We start from the raw sequence: 22,850 nt of genomic DNA, 5'->3' as shown, positions 1-22,850 counted from the left end.
TTGATGCTCTGGCTACCTATGTAACTGTTATGGGGTGTTTATTGTTATATGAACAAAGTACTTCAAAAAAAGTATTGAATTAAAAAAAAATCGTTAATGGTGTGCGCTCCTGCATATAATTAATGACATTCTACCCACCCCTCTATCGGCTGAACATGCAGGTCAATTTTGGCTATGTAGCCAGCCACCCTTATGTTCCTAGGGGCCCTGGTGACATACACACTATACCATCTACCTATTTGAGCCAGACCTGGTTCCATTAATACAGGGGAACAAAAGATCTGGGTTCCCTTGTATTTCAGAAACCAGCACCAGGCTCATGGACAGATCCTGATTATAAATATATGGGGACGTATTTTTATAACTAGCACTGGGCTCCAACAACCAGCGGTGTAATGCCACAGCCGGGGGTGACTTTTTACATAAGCTCCCCGGCCAAAGCGTATTCTCACCTAGGCTGGTCAGCCCTGGCTAATAAAGGGGTCCCCCTCCCAGGGAAATCGTTGACGATGTTGCATTGTTTGCCCGTGATCTAGTGTGTACCAAGCTTAATGGGGCATACACACGGGGAGATTTAAGCCCTATTTCTAAGTGATCTGACCAGGTAGCTTAGAAATGAAGCATGGATCACTCTGTGTGTATGCCCAATAGTGATGGCCGCGTGTCGCACGCACTGTCTATCCTGCTAGATCACAGTATTTTGATCAACACAGATTGCTCAGCACACATCGCGGAAGCATCGCTTGTGTGCCGTGATGTGTGGCTGAGTGATCTGTGCTTAAGCACCTTGCTCAGCATAGAGGCGCCGACGCTCTGTGTGTACGGGGCTTAAGAAAATACATTGGTCTAAATATTTGCTTTTATCCTATTCACTTCTTCTATTTGTGAAGAACCTCACCCTACCTCACCATGTAATTAAAAAGCTATCACAAAATGCTGTTCCTTATTAAATGCTAGTGATAAAGCTATTTCAAATGTAAAAAAAAGCAATGCACACATGTGAGAAAGCCGCCCCCCCCCCCCCCCCCCCCCAAAAAAAAAAGGAAGAGTGAGCGTGAGAGAGAGAGAGAGAGAAGCGGCAGCAGCTGTTGGTCTGGATGGGAAACACACTGTTCGTGTCTGCCTGCTAACATCACCCGATCAGCCAGATCCAGGAGCTGCATAACCTCTCTGCTGGAATCAGCTGAACCACAAGGCTTGCACTTTTTTTTTTTTTTTTTTTTAAGAAGACGCATAAAGGTAAGATTTTATGTTCAGGATAAATGTGATTTGCACTTGCTGTCATACTGTATGTGACAAATATCCTGCATTGTGAAAGCTACTATACCAGGGAAATGCAATTAAGCAACTGCAGAGATTGATGTGGCTTCCTCATTTTGGAGACGATTGCAGCAACCATCCTTAACCCTCTGTACACATCAAAATAGAGAAAATGCACCTAAGATATTAATTATGTAATGCAGCTACTGGCTGTGTGTGTAACACAGTATGTGTTCTGCACCAGAGACATGCATATAGTGCTAACAGGGAGGGCAGCATACAAATCTGTGAGCCGATAGCAATGATCTGATGTTACACCTGTCACACTGTGCAGGCTACAGTATGTCTCGCTGATTAATTGCAATCAGTCAGGGACTAGTTGGTTTTCTGTCAGCAGACGGGGGGTCATGCTATGAAAAAAATCTTAAATCCTTCTGGTAGATTATTAATTATTAAAGCCATACAATGGCCTCTTTTGTAGCATGTGTACAACAAAAAAAAAATATCCAGCCAGCCATTGGTTGATATGATGGTACCAAATAGGCCATGCTTTGTTGCCAAGCAACAGCATCTGCCTGCTCTTAAATTGCAGATGCCTAACAAATGAGCATGTACTCATCCAAAAGAATGTAAAATGATAGAATACTGCAATCTTTACCCCCCAAAATTAGGTCAGTAAATGTGTGGTTTCCAAATGCTTTATTTACAGGGCACTAATGAACCTGATGGCCCAGATTACAGATGCCCCAAGGAATGCAGCTTGTGTCTGATTGTATAATCAAATGATACACTCGATGCACTGAGCAGGTTCACCAGCATATTTGGGGTTATGTCTGAAAGACAGGAAAATAAGATTTTTATTTTTTTTAAGCAATAGGGCATTTTTTATATCACCACTTTTACGCAGCAATATATAAATCTTCTTATTAATAAAATATCACGCTATCCTGCTTCTGAAGCAATATTTGATGTGAGTGGTGAGATTTAGGGCTGCTATAACATTCATCCCTTACGCACATGCATGTTTAGTTGGATGAAACATGCGCAATGTGGGACTGGCAAAGAAAATGATTTAAAAATAGAAAATAAATGACACCTCAGGCTTGTCTACCCTTCCGCAATTGCCGGGAGGCTCCCGAAAATCTGTTCCCCCTCCCGGCCCCCCGAAAGTAGGCCAATCCTCCCTTATTGGACAGGCATCCCCCGCACCCCCCCTTTCCATGCTGCACAAATGCTGCTTGTCGCGGGTCCACGGCAAGGGGTGGGGCTAAACTGACGCAAATCTCGTCATTTTAGCCCCTCCCCAATTTGCGGTCCCGTGAATTGCGTTGTTTGACTGTAATGGGGCGGGGCTTGATTACGCCTGCCCCGCCCCACCCCCCTGACATGCTACTATCAGGTCTCCGCTCCGGGCTTCTCCCAGAGAGGAGAAAACTAAAGTCAGCAAGTATGATTCACCTTGAGTTGTAGTTTTGCAAGGATTCACAATACTACAACTTTCAGCAGCCACATGCCGGCTACCGCCCCACAATGCAAAATTGAGAGTTGTTTGCTGCACCTATTGCATTTCACCAGTAGCCATCTGGCTGTACAGCCAAGCTGCGAATGGAACGGGGCCGACATCTTTCAGGTCATAGCGGCTGCATGTGATGTCACGCAGCCGCTACAGCCCCTCAAATGGTCAGGACACTACCCCATTGTTGAGACCATGGCCCTGCAACAATCAGTCCCTGCCCTGTTGCCAACCCTGCGGTTGCATTTTTTCGGAATGCGACTACAGATTCAGGGTTTGCGCTGCTGCACATGCGCAGTTCCCTAAAAATCTATGTATAACTATTGGTCGACAGGCAGATGGTTGACACATTAAAAAAGGTTGACATGCATTAGGTAGACATGGTCAAAAGGCTGACACAAGTAAAAGGTTGACATGAAAAAATGTAGACTTGGGAAAAGGTCGACATGAGGTTTTCATGAGTTTTTTCAAAAAACTCTGACTTGTTCATACTTTACCATCCCAGTGGGCATAGTAGGAGAATATAATAGTGCGCCCAAAGCACTAATATGTTGTCCATGTCGACCTATGTCGACATAGATACAAAAAAACTCAAAAGCGTTTATGTCAACCTTTTCCCGTGGCAGCATTTTGATTCTGTCAACCCTTTGCCCACATAGACATAATGCATGCTGACCTTTTCCTGTGTCTGCCTTCTGCCTGTCGACTGATAGTGGCCAACCTATTGACTGTCGACCTTATGCTTGTCGACACCCAAAATGGTTGGGTCCTTCAGATTGCCTCCTAATGATCCACGCCCAAAATGGTTTGTCCTTCAGACTGCCTCCTTCCTCATACAGTACTAAGCTGGGACATGGGAGATCTACACTGTATGTCAGCAAAAACGGTTTTCCCCAACAAGCGCTGACATTGCAGTCCCATATCCTGTGCTGCAGTGGCCTGCTATACTCTATCCCTCTGTCAGCAGAGCACTTTTTTTTTTACATTTCCCAACTAATAAGGTGTCGGGTCGTTGTAAATACAATTTACTTTCTTGCAGAGCATAACTGGAGTTTTTGGTGCCCTGGATCAGAAAGAGAATTGACCCTGCTCCCATCTTTCCAATAGAAACTCAAGGGGCCAAATGTATTAGGGTGAGAGTTTCAGAAAGCGAGAGATTTTGGGAGAGTTTTCCCATGTTTTTTAAAGCATCAATCAATTACATGGCAAAATCAACCTGGTTTTGCCATGTAATTGATTGCTGCTTTAAAAAAAAGGGTAAAAGTCTCCCAAAATCTCTCACTTTCTGAAACTCTCACCCTATTACATTTGGCCCAAGGTCCTCTTTATGCCACATTCATGCACTTTACTTGAAAAGCTCTTTTTAATTCACTTATATTACCTTTTAGTAAATAAAACATTTCAGTATGTTGCCATACGCATGATTCAAACCCATAAACTTTTGTATTCCTGTCAAACACCTTACTCATTGAGCTATAGAGGGAAGCTTACAAGTGAAAGTAATTAAAACAGATAATTGACAAGTGCTGCCATAAACACTCCCCATCTTGCAGCCCTGTGGGCGGTGGCACTCTCCGCACCACCCTAGTTACGGCCCTGCTTTCATGTCCAAGAATGACATCTGTCTACAAATATTAAATGCCCACATGATTTACACATTTTGACAGTGGAGTGAATTACAGTAATGGTTCAATTCAGTGATGGATACATATTTCCGAAATAAGTAAAGAGACAGTTTCCTAAACCTACAACAAATAACATGAATATGGGTTTCCATGTGGGGGCAGCTAGGCAGGGTAAAATATGTGCAACTATGAATCTTGTAATACTGGTTCTATGCATCGTTTTGGGTAGGCTTAGAGAAACTTACTTTCCAGTTACAGTATTTAATGAGCTGCTGTATACACATTAAAAAAAAATATTGGTAGCTTAAAAACAAATTTTAAGCAAAGTGATACGCCTTTCACATCGCTAAGCCGGGTTAAGATCCCAGGTCTGTCCCAACTCCGACCTGGGCCTGGCGCTTTCACACTGAAGCCATTATACAGAGGGCGACCTGGGTTTTACCTTTCTTATAACCTGCATCAGATTTCCAAGTAGGTCGACCCTGTTTATAAGCTGTGGTGCTTTCACAACGCACCTGGAACCGGTCCATAAGTCACCAACCCGGGACTGAGGTAATATGTGAAAGGTTTATTAGTAAATAGTCTTAAAATAAAAAGAACACATGTCAAAAGGGAATCAACAAACGACCCAACAAAAAAAACTCTAATCCTTTTTACCACAAAGTTGCAGTCCTAAAAAGTTCAACTGCATACCCAAAAAAGTGGGATATATTTTATTTAAGTTGGAGTAGGTGCCAATTGCCGTCATCAGGAGGGTGGCATAGAGTAGGTGCCAATTGCCGACATAAGGAGGGCTGCATAATATCAGTCACTCCCGATGAGATGATATTGTGCCGCAGTGTGTAAGTGTTTGGGTCAAAAAAGTGCACTTAAAAGTGACACTTATCATTCAGATAGGCATGACAGTTGTGTATTGTGCATAAAGGTGATACACAGGTACCCTTCATCTGTTCAGGATCAAACACGGGATTTCTAGAAAGGGGTTTCCAAATGCATTCCACAATCTCCCACTTTGCGGAACACTGGAGCCGGTGTGGGAGTCTGGGGAGGTGGTAGCTGGACCTATTACCAACCCTGGACACTCCCCTCTTCTTACATGACCCAGCATCTGTGTGCTGGGTTGCTGTGAATGCAGGGAGGCTGCTGTCACTGTATGTAGCTGTTTCCTCTACCTACAGTGGGGTTATTGATTTCACTGAACACACTTGCTCCCTCCCTCCTCCTTCCCTGGAGAATGTGAAGTTTAGGTTTTTTTTAGGGATGTTTGAAAAGGGGGAGTGGCCACTTGAGTGAGCTCCACCCAATCCCATGAACAACATTTTGTGGTGGGAGGTCCAGGAATCGTGTTATGGACCAGATTTAGGGCCAGATGCACTAAGCTTCTAAAGTGATAAAATGGAAAGTGATAAACAGCCAGCCAATCAGCTCCTGCCTGCCAGGTCACAGACTGTGTTTGAAAAATGTAATGCAGGAGCTGATTGGCTGGCTGTTTATCACTCACTATTTTATCACTTTTAGAGAATCTGGCCCTGCAGTTGCGATCACATAGAACTGGGATGTGATCGCAGTTTAGGGGATCATTGCACTCATTAGGCTTGGTGTCCCTCTGCAACTGCAGGCTGAGTATGTCTTACCTTACTTGGGTTGTCTTCCGCAACCCAGCATCACGGTGCAGTTCCTTGGACCGGCAACTCAAGAAATGCCGGCCATCCCACACCCCCAGGCAGATGTGTTTGTTGTTTTATGCTGTGGTTGCACATGTGTAGAGTACAAGCAACTGGCATACTGTGGATGATTTAGCCCCTATTTGCTATTGCTACTGTGGTTATGGTTTGAGCCACTGGCCAAGAGAAGGGGGGTTTCCAGGGAACCAGAAACCCCCCCCTGTGTTTGCCTATGCTGTTAGTGAACAAAACAATATAGATCCTTCCTTTTATATGTGTGTTGTGTTCCTGGTTTTATTATCATTAAACTGGAAGAACGATTTAACCATTGAATCATTTTTATTGTAGAGTCTTTATAAGATTTATTTTTCTGATAACTACATCGAAAGCGTTTTTCACTTTCAATAACCTGTGAACTACATTCCCTCCCTCTCCAATAATAGTAATTTGGTGGGAGTCCCTCTCCTGGAGCTCCCACCATTTGCTTTATTTAGCAGGATTCCTGCTCGGATCTCTCTGTAGCAGGAAATAGCCGACACGGCGGCTCTAATTGAAAGCCGTGTCTGCTGTGTCTGATCTCACCTGCAAAAGTCTGAGCTGCACAAAGAAATCCTGCAGCAGTCTCAGCTAGACGTGAGTGTGGCGACCTTGTTATATAGAGCAAGGCCTGACCGTCCCAGCAATACTGAATAGTGGGGATGTTTTCAGGAGTAGACAATGCAGCAGAACCCTCTATTGCAAATCTCTCCCCAATATATTTTTTTAAATACTCTTTACACACACATGGGGCCTTATTCTAATCCTGGGTGTTCCCATGAAAATGCTGGGCGTTTCCATGGAAATTAGGCAGCGAAGCGACAGCCGGGGGCGGGCAGCTGACATCACTGGATGTCTCCCCCCCATTACCCACATGGTAAGGACAGCGGGACTGTCCTGCTGTAATTGGGACAATTGTGGGGTATGCTATAGTACTAAAAGCAGCAAATAAAGAAAAAAAAATAATAGAAGTATTGTACCTCATCCACACACAGCACCTGGTGCATTACATTTACGGTGAGCACATGGCACATGGCAATATAATGAACGATATCGCTCATTTTGGTTCTTCTGAGTGATATCATTCATAATATTGCCCTGTCTGTACGCAACAAACAACAAGCGCTCATGATAGTAAACTTAACGATATTGCTCATGAAGCAAATCGTCAAGTCTGTATGGGTAACACAGCATACCCCTTCCAAGTATTACACCCAGTACACCCAGCACCAAGCTACAAGCTACATTACACCCACCCACCCATATTAGACTATGTACACAAAGCACCATATTACATTATACACAGCCCCGTATACTGTATATCACACAGCACCATATTACATTATACTCAGCCCCCTATATATAACACACAGAACTATATTACATTATACACAGCCCCCCATATTACATTATACCCAGCCCCCCATATTACATTATACACAGCCCCCATATTACATTATACACAGCCCCCATATTACATTATACACAGCCCCCCCATATTACATTATACACAGCCCCCCCATATTACATTATACACAGTTCCCCCATATTACATTATACACAGTTCCCCCATATTACATTATACACAGCCCCCCCCCCCGTGTTACATCATACACAGCCCCCCGTATTACATTATACACAGCCCCCCCATATTACATTATGCACAGTCCCCCCATATGACATTATACATAGCCCCCCCATATGACATTATACACAGCCCCCCATATGACATTATACACAGCCCCCTATATGACATTATACACAGCCCCCCATATGACATTATACACAGCCCCCCATATGACATTATACACAGCCCCCCCGTGTTACATTATAAACAGCCCCCCCATGTTACATTATACTCAGCCCCCCGTATGACATTATATACAGCCCCCCATATGACATTATATGCACAGCCCCCATATTACATTATGCACAGTCCCCCCATATGACATTATACACAGCCCCCCATATGACATTATGCACAGCCCCCCATATGACATTATACACAGCCCCATATTACATTATACACAGCCCCCCCCCCCCCCCCCCGTGTTACATTATACACAGTTCCCATATGACATTATGCACAGCCCCATTATACACAGTCCCCATATGACATTATACACAGCCCCATATTACATTATACACAGTCCCCCCCATGTTACATTATACACAGCCCCCCATATGACATTATACACAGTCCCCATATGACATTATACACAGTCCCCCCATGTTACATTATACACAGCCCCCCATATGACATTATACACAGCCCCCCATATGACATTATACACAGTCCCCCCATATGACATTATACACAGTCCCCCCACACACACATTACACAGAGTACCCACAGGCATATGACAGACCCCTCTCCCCCAGACTAGTACACATAGCCCCAAAGTAAATCCTACAAGTGCCAGATTACACACAGCCCGTCACTCCCCCAGTACACAGCACTCACCTGGCTGTGTTGCCCCTTCCTAGGAGGTGCAGGGAGCTGGCAGTCGGTGGATGCAGCACAGAGCAGCCGGTGACAGGAGCACTGCAGGCCAGGAACTTCCAGGAAGAGCATTGCACGGAGCTCTGTGTGAGTGGTTGGGCGGGGCCAGCATCAGGGAAACCCTGACTGACGGACTCTCCTGTTCCTCCTGCTGTACGGACTTCCTCCCAATACACACAGCATGTCGGCCACAACCCTGCGGTGGCCGGCTGTCAAGTACTGGCGTGCAGGTCCCTCGGAAGTGGTGCGAGCACATGCGCAGTCGGGATAGTACTGAAGGCCCCGCAAAAACCGGATTGTACTGATTTTATTTTTTTCTCCAAGAAATATAAAAGCTGCATAAAATTGGTTAGGTGAAATTAGGGAGATTTTTAGACTTGACAGGGAAGCAGGGAGATTGATACTAATTCAGGGAGGCTTCTGTAGAATGCAGGAGGATAAACAACTATAGTTTGTATATTGGTAGCATCTCAATGCACATTTACCTAGGAAGTAACAGAAATAATTGATATAAATTACAAATGAATAATCATCAAATTCTACTATCTTAGAAGGTACAGTATACCCTTGTGCCTTTTTGATTAACCACAGTAGACCCAAATGGTAAGTTTTGGCAATGGAAGCAGTGCCTATCTGCTGCTTTCCAGTGTTTTAATGTAATTACAGTAGCTGTCAGCTTTTGTTGCTACACTTACTGCACCTTCTTTTCATATTTTGGAAAACGAAGTAAACCATGGTTTTACTATTTGTAATATACAGCAGTTACAAGTATTAATGCTGTAAGCTGTAGACCCATACTAGGCAAGTGCAGGACTGCCATGTCAGTCACACCGCAGCTGCACACTGTCAGTGATTGACAGTGTGTCGATCTGCCATGTCAGTTACACCACAGCTGCGCACTGTCAGTGATTGACAGTCTGATGAGGTTTGGGGTGGAGATATGGCGATGACAGCCCGCCCGAAACGGAGTCTTGTTCCCATTGTTGGGAAGAGATGCGGTCAGGATCCGAGGACGGAGATCTACTGACCTCTGTGCTTTAGCTGCAATGGCCGGCTTGCATAACCCCATGGGTCACCCAGCCAGGCGATGGTGTCATAGATGAGCAGGGGATGTCCTAACTGCCATGTAGTGTAGTAGAAATTAAAGGGATACTGAATGTGTGCTGTATGCAGATGTTCTCTTCGCTCTGCACCCACATGCAAAATATATTTTTAGTTGACATTTTTGTTGTGTTGGTCCATTTAGGTTGTTGCTGCATTGTGATGGCAGTCCCGCAATCCATTCCCAATGCATGGGAAACCAACAAGAGAGCGCAGTATTGACTTTCATATCAGTGCCGTGATGTGTATGCCCATGCACACGCATCGTGACAACAAACTAAGGGCCTAATTCAGACCTATTTGCAAGGCTGCTTATAGTCTCATCAACAAGTAGGTGATTCAAGATCCGAAATGTCCAGCTCAATAGATTGCAGCAAGTAGAGGGTTTATATAATGACAACCAGACAGGTAAGTATCGAAATACAAGTAGAACAAGTCACGTCACCAGCACCTAGAGAGATGAGACGGGAACCATACGCCTCTTATAGGGTATACACGTCTCCTCTTCTCCAATGTATGTCAGATTTATCGGTACTTCTTTACTTTCACGGCGCCAGCATGGCGCCGCGCGTACTTCCGGGTTACGCTCGCCACTAACTAAGTAAAATAAACTAAGTTAACGCCATGCCAACATGGATAGTTCATACCTCCACTAACCATGTTGGCATGAAGTTGATTTTAATTAGCGTAGCGAGCCACCGAGCCCGCAAGGGGACTCTGACGCGCGGCGCCATGCTGGCGCCATGAAAGTACAGAAGTACCGATTTATCTCATTAAGTGCTTCGTGTGTCTGGGAAGTCCCTCCACCGTGTGGTTGATGCGAAGGCCCCCAAAATATGGAGAGAAGGTGTATATAGGGTAATACCGTTTTAATAGACACATAGACTTGACAGATATAACAAGCAAAAAATATTAAAAGCAGATGGATCACAATGAATCAGGCGCGGTGAAGAAGGAGTAGAGTTATCCAGAGATGTTGGAGAACCAGTTCAAAGGCTCTCAGACAGGCATGAGTGAACACTTATGCGGGGTACACACCAGGACGACCCGCTCACGATGCACATCGTGAGCGGGTCGTCAGTGTCTCGTCCGACCCGCTCACGATGACGCGGGGGGGCACGACCCGCTCACGATGTGCACCGTGAGCGGGTCCGATCCGATGGCGACCCGCACCCGGCTGTATGGTCGTCATTGAGATCCTACCTGCAGCAGGTAGGATCTCAATAACGACCGACCGACCCGCGGGACCGCGCATCGGATCGGTATCGGTCCACACCAGGTCAGAAAAGGGCCCAATCAGCACACAATCTACATCCAATTGATCGGAATTGGATCTAGATTGTGCGGATCGGGCCCTAGTCGTCCTGGTGTGTACCCAGCATTAGATGTTATAGGTCCCGGGATGGTGTCACTCAGGTCCAGGCTGTGAGTCTCCCTTCCACAAGGTGAAAAGCATCACCAATGCATTTTGAAGCCTGCTGGGTGGGAAATAATGTATTTTTCAAGGAGGAAGACTTCCTCCATATGATGTTAGTAAATTAGCACTAATAATTATCAAGCTACAGGCTATGTTTCAGAAATGACAGGAGCTGGCTGGTTGGTAATTTATCTCATCCACTTTATCTCTCTCTGAGGCTTTTAGTACATAGACACTTTACATTTTTCTATAGATAAAAGCTATATACCTAAGCATTTTATTACAGAGCACAGAATCAGACTATACCAGGACAAACTCAAATGTGTTTAATACTTTTTTCAGAAGAATAGTTTTTAACAGGGTAGAGAGTAAGGTGGAGAGAAACCAGGGGCGGATTACCAACGGGGCGATAGGGGCGGTCACCCCGGGGGCCCCCACACCCGCCACCCCACTGATGCGGCGGTGGCGGGTGGGTGGGTGCCAGGCAGCGGGGCAAGCAGCGGGTCCCTGCGGTGGATGTGAAATCCGCTGCGGGGTCCCTGTGGTGGATGAGAACTAGTAGTTCCCATCCGCCGCAGGAGGTCCCTTAGGTGGATGTGAAGTCCGCTGCGGGCTCCCTGTGGCGGATGGGAACTAGTAGTTCCCATCCACCTCAGGGACCCCGCCACTGACTTCACATCCGCCGCAGGGACCCAGCGCAGCACGGACGGTCAGACCATGCTGCCCCGATCCAAGGTACCGTCTGGGGGGGCTGCCTCTGACCGAGCTGGGGGAGGAGTCAGCCTCCTTCGGGGGGGGGGGCCTGGACCTTGTGTTGTCCAGGGCCCCCACAAACCTTGATCCGGCCCTGGGAGAAACTCATAGAGCGCAGGGAATGCCACCCAGCATGAAAAGAACAGTGGGGAGATGCTTGGACGCGCCTCACTGTGCAAAGCCACACCCATGTGCCCTTTTAGGCATGCTCATTCAGCACACACACTGTCTGATTCCCTAACTCCCAAATGTTGTGAGGTGTGTAATGAGGAATGTGACAATGCTGTCAGAACTCCTGCACCCTCCACCCCACTTTCATATGACCACCACTTGGTGAATTTAAAGATCTTGTTGGGGAAGTAATAAGGATAAATAAAGCATCCCCTAACCACTGGCCCCGGGACATTAACCTTCATTATGCCATTGACAGCATTTAATTGCATTTGCCACATAAATGTCAAAACCAACCTAGCTTTGCCTTCAATAAAAATGATGGTTTTAATTAAGTCTCAGGGCTACATTGCTGAAATCTCAGACACGCTATATTTGGTTCTTTGTCTTTTATGTTTCACTCAGTTTTTTCCCCGTGTAAGTACTTATTCCACAAAACCTAGCACTCCCAGCTTATGCATCTAAATAGGTCACTGCACTTCCAAGATTCAGTATGAAACTTACTCATTCATAAAAAGGTAAAACATGGGCTTTATTCAGAAGAAAGTATTTTTTCAGTCTGAAAGTTGTTTTGTCCTCTGATAGCACCATTTTTTTCTAAATTGGATAAAGTAGTTTAGTTACACTAGTCTGCAGGAATCTATGATTTGCAAACTCTCTTTGTTCTAGGGAATAGGATTGCGACCTAGCAACAGCTGGTGGGTTAGGGTGCAAGCTTCCCGACATATGCTAGGATTGTATAGTGAAATCAAAACTGTCACTTACCTTCCCACAGCCAGGGGAGCAGGGAGCTCAGCTGTGGGTGCAGGACTCATGTGCACAGGTAGTGCACGTGCATGGCAAGTCATGCACGTGCACTCTGGTCACATGCACCTGCTGTATATAAGGGTAAACCCCACCCCCTGAGGTCAGATTTTACAGAAGCTTATAGATGGCAATCCTAGTTGGAAAAAGAGAGAAATAAGAAGGAAAATAAATATCCCTCATTTCTTAAAGCCTACTAAGAGAGGACTCAATACCATTGTATGCAAATGGATAATGTTACCTAGAACATTCATAAAGAACATTGATCCGATCTGAGAAACTCTACTGGAAGGAGTTATGGTGCCCATACACGCTGCGATAGCAGCAAGCGTTCCGGGGTGACCACCCCCCAGCCCATGAGGGATGCATCTGATGTGATGACTATGTCCAGGGTAGGAGGTAGGAGAGGAAGTGTTATCCAACTGTGAATCTCCCTGTGGGAGATAGTATCATTTTGTCTGTCCAGCTCAAATCCTGTTATAAAAGGAGTGATAGAAGATTCTGGGATTGTCTGCATATGAGAGAAGCATGGAGAGAACCTGGATCTGAGGCTCCCATTTTCCCTATCACTAAAGCCATCTCTCTCAGTGAGAACTAATGTCAGCACCTGAGAGACATATGGCAATCAATGCTGTTTAGGGGAACTACGATGGCGAGCAGCGCCGATTGCTCGCCATCATAGCTCGCAGTCAGTATTCAACTGACCCCCTTCACTCACTGTTTCCACCTCACTGGTTCTTTTCAGTGAGGTGGAAATGGTGAGTGCGGCTGTCAAATCGGTGTGGCTCGCCACTATATGCAGCGGGCTTGCCGCATTTGTGGCTAACCTCACCGTTCCAGGAATGGCGAGGATGTCCCCAGAACACAGAATACGGCAAGCGGCTGGCGAGGGGGTTAGACGGCGAGGAAGTCTGCCTCTAGGAGGCCAATGCTTGGGAAAGACAGGGAATAGTTAGGATGGTCTCTCCCCCCCCCCCCCCCCCCTTCGGCTCTGGGCATACCACACACATGTATGAATCCAGGCTCAAAGGAGGTTCAGCACAAAAGCTCTCACCATTCAGTATTTCCTCTATGAATAGTTCTGAGGGTATGGGTCATTCGGTCGTCAGCAAGTAGGTCGACAACCAATAGGTCGACAACATTAGGTCAATTTGCATTTAGGTCGACATGCTTTAAGGTCGACATGCAGGAAGGTTGACATGACTGTAGGTTGACATGAGTTAGGTCGACACGGTCATTAGGTCAACACAAGCATTAGGTCGACAGTCAAAAAGTTGACATGGGATTTTTCACATTTTTTGGCCCGAATGTCAACACAGTTGACATGGACACTAAAACGTAGCACTGCGTCCCCTCGCATGGCTCGATATGCTTGCCATGCTTTGGGCACACTATGTTATTTTCACACCACGCCCTAGTGGATGGTAGGGCATGAAATACCGCCTGTCGACATATGTTGGCTCCAATTAAAGTGAAAAACACCATGTCGACCTTTTGACTGTCGACCTAAATGCCTGTCGACCTAATGGTGCTGACCTAATGGTTGTTGACCTACTTGCTGGTGAGCCAATGTCCAGATCCCAGGTCTGTTGCATACAGTATGTAACTGCTAGTCATTGTTTGGATTTGTATGCAGTATTTGTTATTAGACTTGCTGGAAACAAGTAACACAGTGTTGGAAGACATTGTACTCTCCTTAGTATATAAACACTACTGACTGGCTCATCAGCTGGCAAACATTAGAAGTCTAGACCGTATGTTACAGTGGGCACATTGCAACGTCAGATAGTTTTGTAGATGACTGAAAAATAGATTTGCACAGACACAGAATACCATTTAAAATCCAGGAGAAGAGATCCTGACGTACAGTAATTAATCAGTGGCGTAACTAAGTTTTGGGCGCCGCCCCGCCAAGCACCCCCAATCCCCTGCCGCCCATGCAACCCCCCCCCCTCCCCAATCCCCTGCAGCCTTACCTATCGGGCTGGTCCCGGCGGCTCCGTTCTTCTTTTGCTGAGGACCACCACAAAATGGCCGCCCCCATACAGCAGACAGTTTCAGAGAACTGTGTGCTATATGGGAGAGGCCATTTTGTGGTGGTCCTCAGCAGAAGAACGGAGCCGCCGGGACCAGCGAGATAGGTAAGTCTGCGGGGGATTGGGGGGGGGGGGTGTAACTATAGCACCGCAGCCCCCGGCGCCCCCACATGCACAGCGCCCCCCCCCCCCGCGCGGTGGCGGGGGCTGCGGTGCTATAGTTACACCGCTGTAATTGAATCTGCCCTAATACGTAGGCTACATGCATGACTGCAATGTAAAGGTGTGTTGGGCATATTTGCTAGTGTAGGAGCACGCAGAGAATTGGGGTCTCTTGACGACAGCTGTAAGCCTGAATGTTAAATATGAATAAAATACCAATGCCTTTATTTGTTACATACACACATATTTAAGGTATGTTAGTGCTCATTTTTCTGGGGGGGGGGGGGGGGGGGGGGGGGCATTGACGCAAGGTTCCACACAAATGTTGGGATGTATGGTACCGATGCTACCCGTCACAGCACAGTCCCTCAAAAAATAGGGCTGTCCCATGAAAATCTGGACAGTTGGAAGGTGCTGTATGTACTGTACACTGATGTGAACATGCAGTGGGACAGATTCTCTAAGCTTCAAAAGTGATAAAATAGAGAGTGATAAACAGCCAGCCAATCAGCTCCTACCTGACATTTTTCAAACACAGTCTGTGACATGGTAGCTAGGAGCTGATTGGCTGGCTGTTTATCACTCTCCATTTTATCACTTTTGAAGCTTAGAGAATCTGGCCCACTGTATGTTTTATTTTAAAACCAACAACCAAGCAGCCTGATTCAGGCTTAAAAGGATGGTGCCAAATTCAGCCATGTTTTTGATAGTGGGGTCTGCGCATGTGTGGATATGCGCATGTGTGGATATGTGCATGTGCATACCCCTGTGCGAACGCCTTTGGCAAGTATCACACTCGCCAAAGCATTCGCACTGACACGGAGCAGTGGAACGCCAAACATTTTATGGGCGTCTCCATAGAAACTCTGGCCCTGACAGATCGCTCAGCACACAGCACTGACACATCTCTGTGCAGTGCTGTGTGCTGAGCGATCTTACTAAACGAGCTCTCCAACATGGCCACATGTATAGGCCCCTTCAGTGCTCTTGAGATTCAGTGTAAGTTTTTGCCATAGCAGCTGATAACCCTACAGTATCTGGTTCTTGTTCTTACACCAAACAGCAGCTGTCTCTGTATGTAGCAGACATTCTATCCTGGCCAACATTTGACTATACAGTAATATCCAGGGACACTTTGCTTCTGAGCAGTTTCATATAAAGCCACCAATTGGTGATTAGCCTGAGCTGACAGGTTGGGATCATTTGGTCTACAGCACTATGGTCGACAGTCATTAGGTCGACACCATTAGGTCGACATGGGAAAATGTTGATATGGGTCTAGGTCGACATGGGAAAAGGTCATTAGTTCGATAAGTCGTTAGTTCGACAGGTCATTAGTTCGACATTGTCTAGGTCGACAGTCAAAAGGTCGACATGGGGTTTTTCACTGTTATTTTACCTGAATGTCAACACAGTCGACATGGACACAGTTTAAAGTGCACCGCATCCCCGTCGGGCACGATGCCTTGCTATGCTCGGCACACTATTTTATTCTCCCACCACGCCCTAGCGGATGGTAGGGCATGAAATACCACCTGTTGGCCCATGTTGGCTCAAAAAAAGGTGAAAAACTCCATGTCGACCTTTTGACTGTCAACCTAAACAAAGTCGAACTAATGACCTGTTGAACAAACGACCTGTCGAACTAATCACCTTTCGACCTAGAACCATGTCGTCATATTCCCATGTCGACCTAGACCCATGCCGACCTTTTCCCACGCCGACCTAATGGTGTCGACCTAATGACTATCGACCATAATGCTGTAGACCAAATGACCGCATCCCGAGCTGACACTGCATCATGACAACTGCTATTTAATCATTACAGGATTTGTCATTTTATTTGTGTTTTAGAAAAAGAATAGAATTAGATTATGAGAATTACATCTTATTTACAGAATAAAAGTATTTTTACGATACTGTACCCACTAAGTTTGGAATAAAGAACATACTGTAGTAAAGCAGGGGCAGCACACGCACAAAATGATGCACAGCCATATTGTAATAGGATGTTGCCATGTGCACTGCACATTGAAGTTATTATTATTATTATTATAATTTTATTTATAAGGCGCCACAAGTGTTTCGCAGCACCGTACAAAGGAACAATACAGGGAGACAAAGCTTGGCATAACATTGAATAAATAACAAAAATACAGTACAAATAAAGAGCACCACAGATCAATACACATTACAGCTTGGATATAAGTAGTGAGGACCCAATCAACATACAACTAGAGGCTAGATGCCAATGATGGAGATGAGTATGAAGATGGTCACTGAGTGTTGGAGTAAAGGAGAGCTGTGAGTGACATGTGAAGAGAAGTGGGCTTTGACAACAGGAGGGAAGAGGGCCCTGCTCGGAGGAGCTAGGTCAGTGTCCCGATGCAATGTGTATCAGGTAAGTCAGCGTTACTGTGGGATATGGAAAGCTGAGCTGATGATTGCCAATGCTTGCCAGAGCCAAAAGTAAAGTTTTAGGTTCTCTGGTCGAGATTTAATGCCACCCGAGTTCAGCGGCAGTGCAAGAATTAACGCACAAGGCCCAACTATGCCTTGTAAGTTAATTCACCATTACAAAAAGTCAGGAGTTTGGCGGACATCTTGCACTGCTGCTGAACTCAGGTGGCATTAAATCTTGCCCTCTGTGTCAGAAAGAGAATCCCCCATCCCCATTTTTCCAATAGGGATAGGGAGGGGCATGGCAAAACTGATCCAAGAGAAAACCCATGCTACAATGCCCCTTCCCATATTATACAATCCATATAGTGTTCCTATATAGTATTCCTATTATACACACGCATTTATTTTTTTTATTCAGTTGCAATACTATTTATTTCAATATACTGAAATTCCAAGGATTTGAACCCATAACTTGTTGCATTTCTGTCAAATACCCTAAAAACCTATGAGATTTATTGCAATTGAGCAGATCTATATAGTGTGCAGCCACACATCCAATAACCTGCAGCCACACACTACATAGTTCTGCTCAGCTGCAATACTGAATAATAACAATGAATAATGTGTCTGACTGCAATGTACTGTATAAGCTATGGGTTTGAATCTCAGATATGTCAGCATATTGAAATGCATCTTCAAATTGTGACTCAATAACAAAGAGCTGTCAAGTTAAGGACATTTATGTTGTATATGCAGGAGGGGAGAAGTAAAATGCAACGAGAGACTTTGAAATCCTAGATCGGTTATAGACAAGTGGCCCTAGGGTTTCCTGTTGTCTGTCTGGACTTCAACTGAAGCCCCTGCTGTAGCTCAATTCAGCTTTATCTACCACACTTGTTTATTCCCTGTTTTATGACTCCAGAAGCTTCACAGGTTGAACTCGGTGGTTCATAAAGTAGAAAATAAGGGGTCAATCCAGTGGAGCGATAACGGTGGCCGCATCCCACACACACACACACCACCACCCCCCCACCCCCGTGCGGCAGCCGCATCGCAGGGCTTGCACCGGCCCTGGTGAGATCATGTGCCGTTTTTGCATTAAAACTCAGTGGAAACAGCATATCACACCCTTTACAGTTGATAGGATTGACCCCTAAGACTGAGATTTAGCAGAGCAGCAAATATAACAATTACAGTACATGATTCCTTACACAGTACAGGGAGATCACACAGTACATCTATAAAGAGATAGAGCAATCTGCTTCACAGGTTCTCACCTCCATTTGGCAAGTCATAACCTTCTTTCCTGATTACTTTTAAAGAACTTTGTGCTGTGAGAGATCCTCAAAATATCCGCTAAAAATGCCAGCGCCGCTCACAGCGATTGTTCTTTGTTTGGGTGTAATATTTACCTAAACTTCAATGAATTGACTTAGATGTATTTATATTTATTTATACTAAAAGAACAGTCGCTGTGAGAGACGCTGGCATTTTTATGGGATATTTTGAGGCTCTCTCACAACAACGTTGGCACTCAAAGCGCTAAATAAGAAAACGGTGGTTAAATGTCATTACTAATACAAGTTTAGTTATTCAATGTATAGTATAGTACTACCAAACCCTTAGTGCCTGATAGTCCAAACATTTCAGGTACTGGGGTGGGGGGAGGGGTAAAAGCATGAAACATTGGGGGTTATTCGGATTTGCTTGGTCCCTGTCTGCGCGTTCAGACGGGGGACCAATGTTTTCCTAATGTGCATGCGCTAGGTGCATGGACTACCGCAAGTTCACAGTCCCATTTGCACCCACCAGTGCAGACGGGGGCATCGGGTGTTCCCATGAAAACGCTGGGCACTCCCATGGAAATCAGGTGTCACCGGATCACCGGATGTCAGCTGCCCGCCCTTGTGAGTAGGGCCCTCCTTCCTCACGTACTCACCCTACCTCTTTACCTCACCTGTGCTCCTGTCCTGTTCTTCCCTTCCTCTACATCATCTTCAGTCTCCTCGACAACTTCGACATCTACTTCAGAACTGATGCTGATTTTAGTTCTACCAGCTATACCCCTATTTATGCTGTATTTTATCAACACACCCTATACATTACCTTGTAATTTGTCTTTTGTTTGCTATGTATGGCGCTGCGGACACTTTCTGGCGCCTTATAAATAAACGTACTACTACCTGAAAGTTGTCTTAGTTTTACGTGCTTGTTCCAAATCATTCGATGGTCGGCGTTCATCGAATGATTTGGTCCCTGCACCCAATGGGTGTTTATGCAAAACAAGCGAGGGAGGGTCAGGCAGCCGTGCAAGGGCAGGCGACGTTAAAACCACGCGCAGCGCTGAAAAATTCGTAGGAATGCGTGAGGATCAGAATAAGGTCCATTGTATTTAGGTGCTAATATAGAATAGATTATACCCCTTTCACATCGCACTTTTAAAACGGTATATTGCCGTTTTTTTTCCCATTTTAAAACGTTTAAGGCTGCAATGTGAAAGTGCCAGAGTTGATTTACCGGTTAAAGTTAACCGGTATTTCAACACGGTTAAAAAGCAGAGTCCTACACGTTTTAAAGCTGTTTTTTTGGCAGTTTGAATGGCTCTATTTCAATGGCTTGAAACATGTCCCTTGGGGGTTAAACGGGTTGAATGTTTGAATGGTATTAAATGATTTTTAAAACGGTTTTCACCTGCAATGTGAAAGGTCTCAAGGCTCAGACCCGTTTTAAAGTCCCATTTAAGAATACCGTGTCATTACCCATTTCTGCAATGTGAAAGCAGTATTAGAAATGATCTTTACTGGGAGTTTCATTATTTTATAAACATATAGCAATAGCTACACAATACAGTATGTGTGTTTGCACTGGATCTGAGAAGTGAAGGAGGGAATTATCTGGCTACAGTGACTGTTTCTGCCTAGCACTTTGTAGTTAAAACGCCACTTATGGGGGCAGCTGTCACAGTCTTTAGCAAGGTGATGACATAGCAATCCATAAATAGACTGGCAGCAATCAATGTAGCAAACTGGAAGCCTGAGATGTAAATATCACCTGTACGGGCTCCGCCATGAGCGTTTTCTAAGCCGAAATCTAAAAGTGAGTACATTTGGCTATTTTGCACTGTTTGATCTGCTTACTCACGCCCCTATACTCTCACAGTATGTCTATATATAGTTACGGCTTTGGCACAGTGAAAATTAACTGGATCTCATACTGATATGATTTGGACTTGATACAGAATTGTCCTTCTTTAATGAATATTTCATTGAGTATTTGTGTTATAGTTACCATAACTACCAGTGTTTCAGAATACCCAGGGGAACAATATAACAATACGATTTCATTTTAGGGGAAGTAGATTTCTTTAGTCTTATTTGCATTAATAAATACGCTGCAGCAGTAGAATGCTTCACAATTAATCTGTCATTATTATTGATATTTATTACACTCTAGTTCCTGCTTTGTGATGTAATGTTTGATCCAGGATGAATTATTTTCTGCATATTGTCACTGAGTAATTGTTATATTACTGTCTGTGTATTGTAATCAGATCATTGTTATTGACAATGTTATTATCATCCTGTTATTAGGTGTGAAGTTAATATCTATGTGCTCAGTATCCTGACTGGTTTAGGTTTAGGGGGGTTGGGATCATTTGGTCTACAGCATGATTGTCGACGGTCATTGGGTAGACACCATTAGGTCGACTTGGGAAAAGTTTGACTTGGGTCTAGGTTGACATGGGAAAAGGTCGACATGGTTCTAGGTCGAAAGGTCATTAGTTCGACAGGTCATTAGTTCAACAGTGTCTAGGTCGACAGTCAAAAGGTCGATATGGGTTTTTTAACAGTTTTTTTGACCTGAATGTCAACACAGTTGACATGGACACAGTTTAAAGGGCACCGCTATGCTCGGCACACTATTTTATTCTCCCACCATGCCCTAGTGGATGGTAGGGCATGAAATATCACCTGTCAGCACATGTTGGCTCAAAAAAACAGTGAAAAAACCCATGTCGACCTTTTGACTGTCGACCTAGACACTGTCGAACTAATGACCTTTCGGCCTAGAACCATGTCAACCTTTTCCCGTGTCGACCTAGACCAATGTCGACATTCCCCATGTCGACCTAGACCAATGTTGACATTCCCGGTGTCGACCTAATGACTGTCGACCATCATGCTGTAGACCAGGGGTGGCCAAACCTGTCCTCAAGATCTACCAACGGTGCATGTTTTCCAGGCAACCTGTGGATCTATAGTAGGAATGAATGCAGCAGGTTTGAAAATGTGACAGTTAGTAATGACTACAGCTGTGCACCAGCTAGGTGATCTGGGGAATGTGGACCGTTGGTAGATCTCGAGGACCGGTTTGGCCACCCCTGCTGTAGACCAAATGACCGCATCCCATTTAGAGATAGGCATTAGGATGACCCTAGGTTTAATCTGCAAGGGGGGTTTCATAACTCACAATATTTGTTAGTCTCCAAGCGGGACACTTGCATTTTTCGCCCCTCTGCATCTCTATCTCTGAATAGGCTATTCCCTTCAAGCTGGGGGGACTCCCAAATGCCCCGGGCAGGATACAGGACCAGGGGTAGGGGACCCAGTGTGCGCCCAGGGGGGTGGGGGGTGGCGGCGGCAGTATGCAACAATGCACGCCGGGGGGGGGGGGGGGGTTTGTACAGGCAGAGGGAGGCTCACCTGCTGCTCTATCTTCTGCCGGGCGGAGGGGGAACGGGAGCCTGGGAGGTGCTGTGCGCGCACACGCAGCAGCCCTCCCGCGGCCATTTTGGATTTGGGCAAAGTGCTGCGGCCGCTGCCCGTGGCCCAGCCAGCCCAGGGGGGAGCGCGACTGGCCCCTTTTTAATGAGTTTTGGGCCGGCCCACCGGGAAATGGCCCAGTTTCCCGGTGACCCAATCTGCCCCTGTACAGGACCGTCCCAAAAAAAGGGACAGTCCTGTGAAAAGCGGGACAGTTTGGAGGTATGGGGTTTAGTGTTAGGCTGCGAGAGGGGTGGGTTAGGCTGTTGGAGGGGATAGATAAGGTCAGGCTGTTGAAGAGGAGGGTTCGTTTTAGGCGCTTAGGATCTTCTGAGATAGACAGCACAGTCCCCTATAGACATTGCAGTGCCCCATAAAGCACAGGCCTTCATAGATAGACAGCATAGCCCCCATAGAGCACTGCCCTACATAGATAGTTGGCCCAGTCACCCATAGATAGGTACAGTAGCACAGCCCTCCATACTCAGCACAACCCCCACCCCCCAATAGATAGTCAGCACAGCCAACCATACTCAGCACATAACACCCCCCTGCCCCATAGCCAGACCCCTGTACAGAACCTGCCTGCATGCAGTCATGGCCAGGCTCCTAGTGGTGGCTGCAGTTCTCAGTGCCCCG

The 22,850-nt window shown here is 45.7% G+C and overlaps 1 protein-coding gene across 1 annotated transcript in view; it reads left to right on the top strand.

Moving 5' to 3' along the window:
• The first annotated feature begins 1,051 nt into the window (after nucleotides 1-1,051).
• Nucleotides 1,052-22,850, top strand: part of PKIA (cAMP-dependent protein kinase inhibitor alpha) — a 40,844-nt gene continuing 19,045 nt past the window's right edge. Inside the window, exon 1 of the mRNA XM_083187283.1 lies at nucleotides 1,052-1,239. The gene's annotated coding sequence lies outside the window, so the exon portion shown is untranslated. The remainder of the gene's footprint in view (nucleotides 1,240-22,850) is intronic.

The sequence above is a fragment of the Crinia signifera genome, chromosome 5 (genome assembly GCF_055691185.1).
Source record: "Crinia signifera chromosome 5, ASM5569118v1, whole genome shotgun sequence".
Taxonomy (NCBI): Eukaryota; Metazoa; Chordata; class Amphibia; order Anura; family Myobatrachidae; genus Crinia; species Crinia signifera.
The sequence above is the reverse complement of the archived record's forward strand: the minus strand, read 5'-3'. Positions and strand labels throughout refer to the sequence as shown.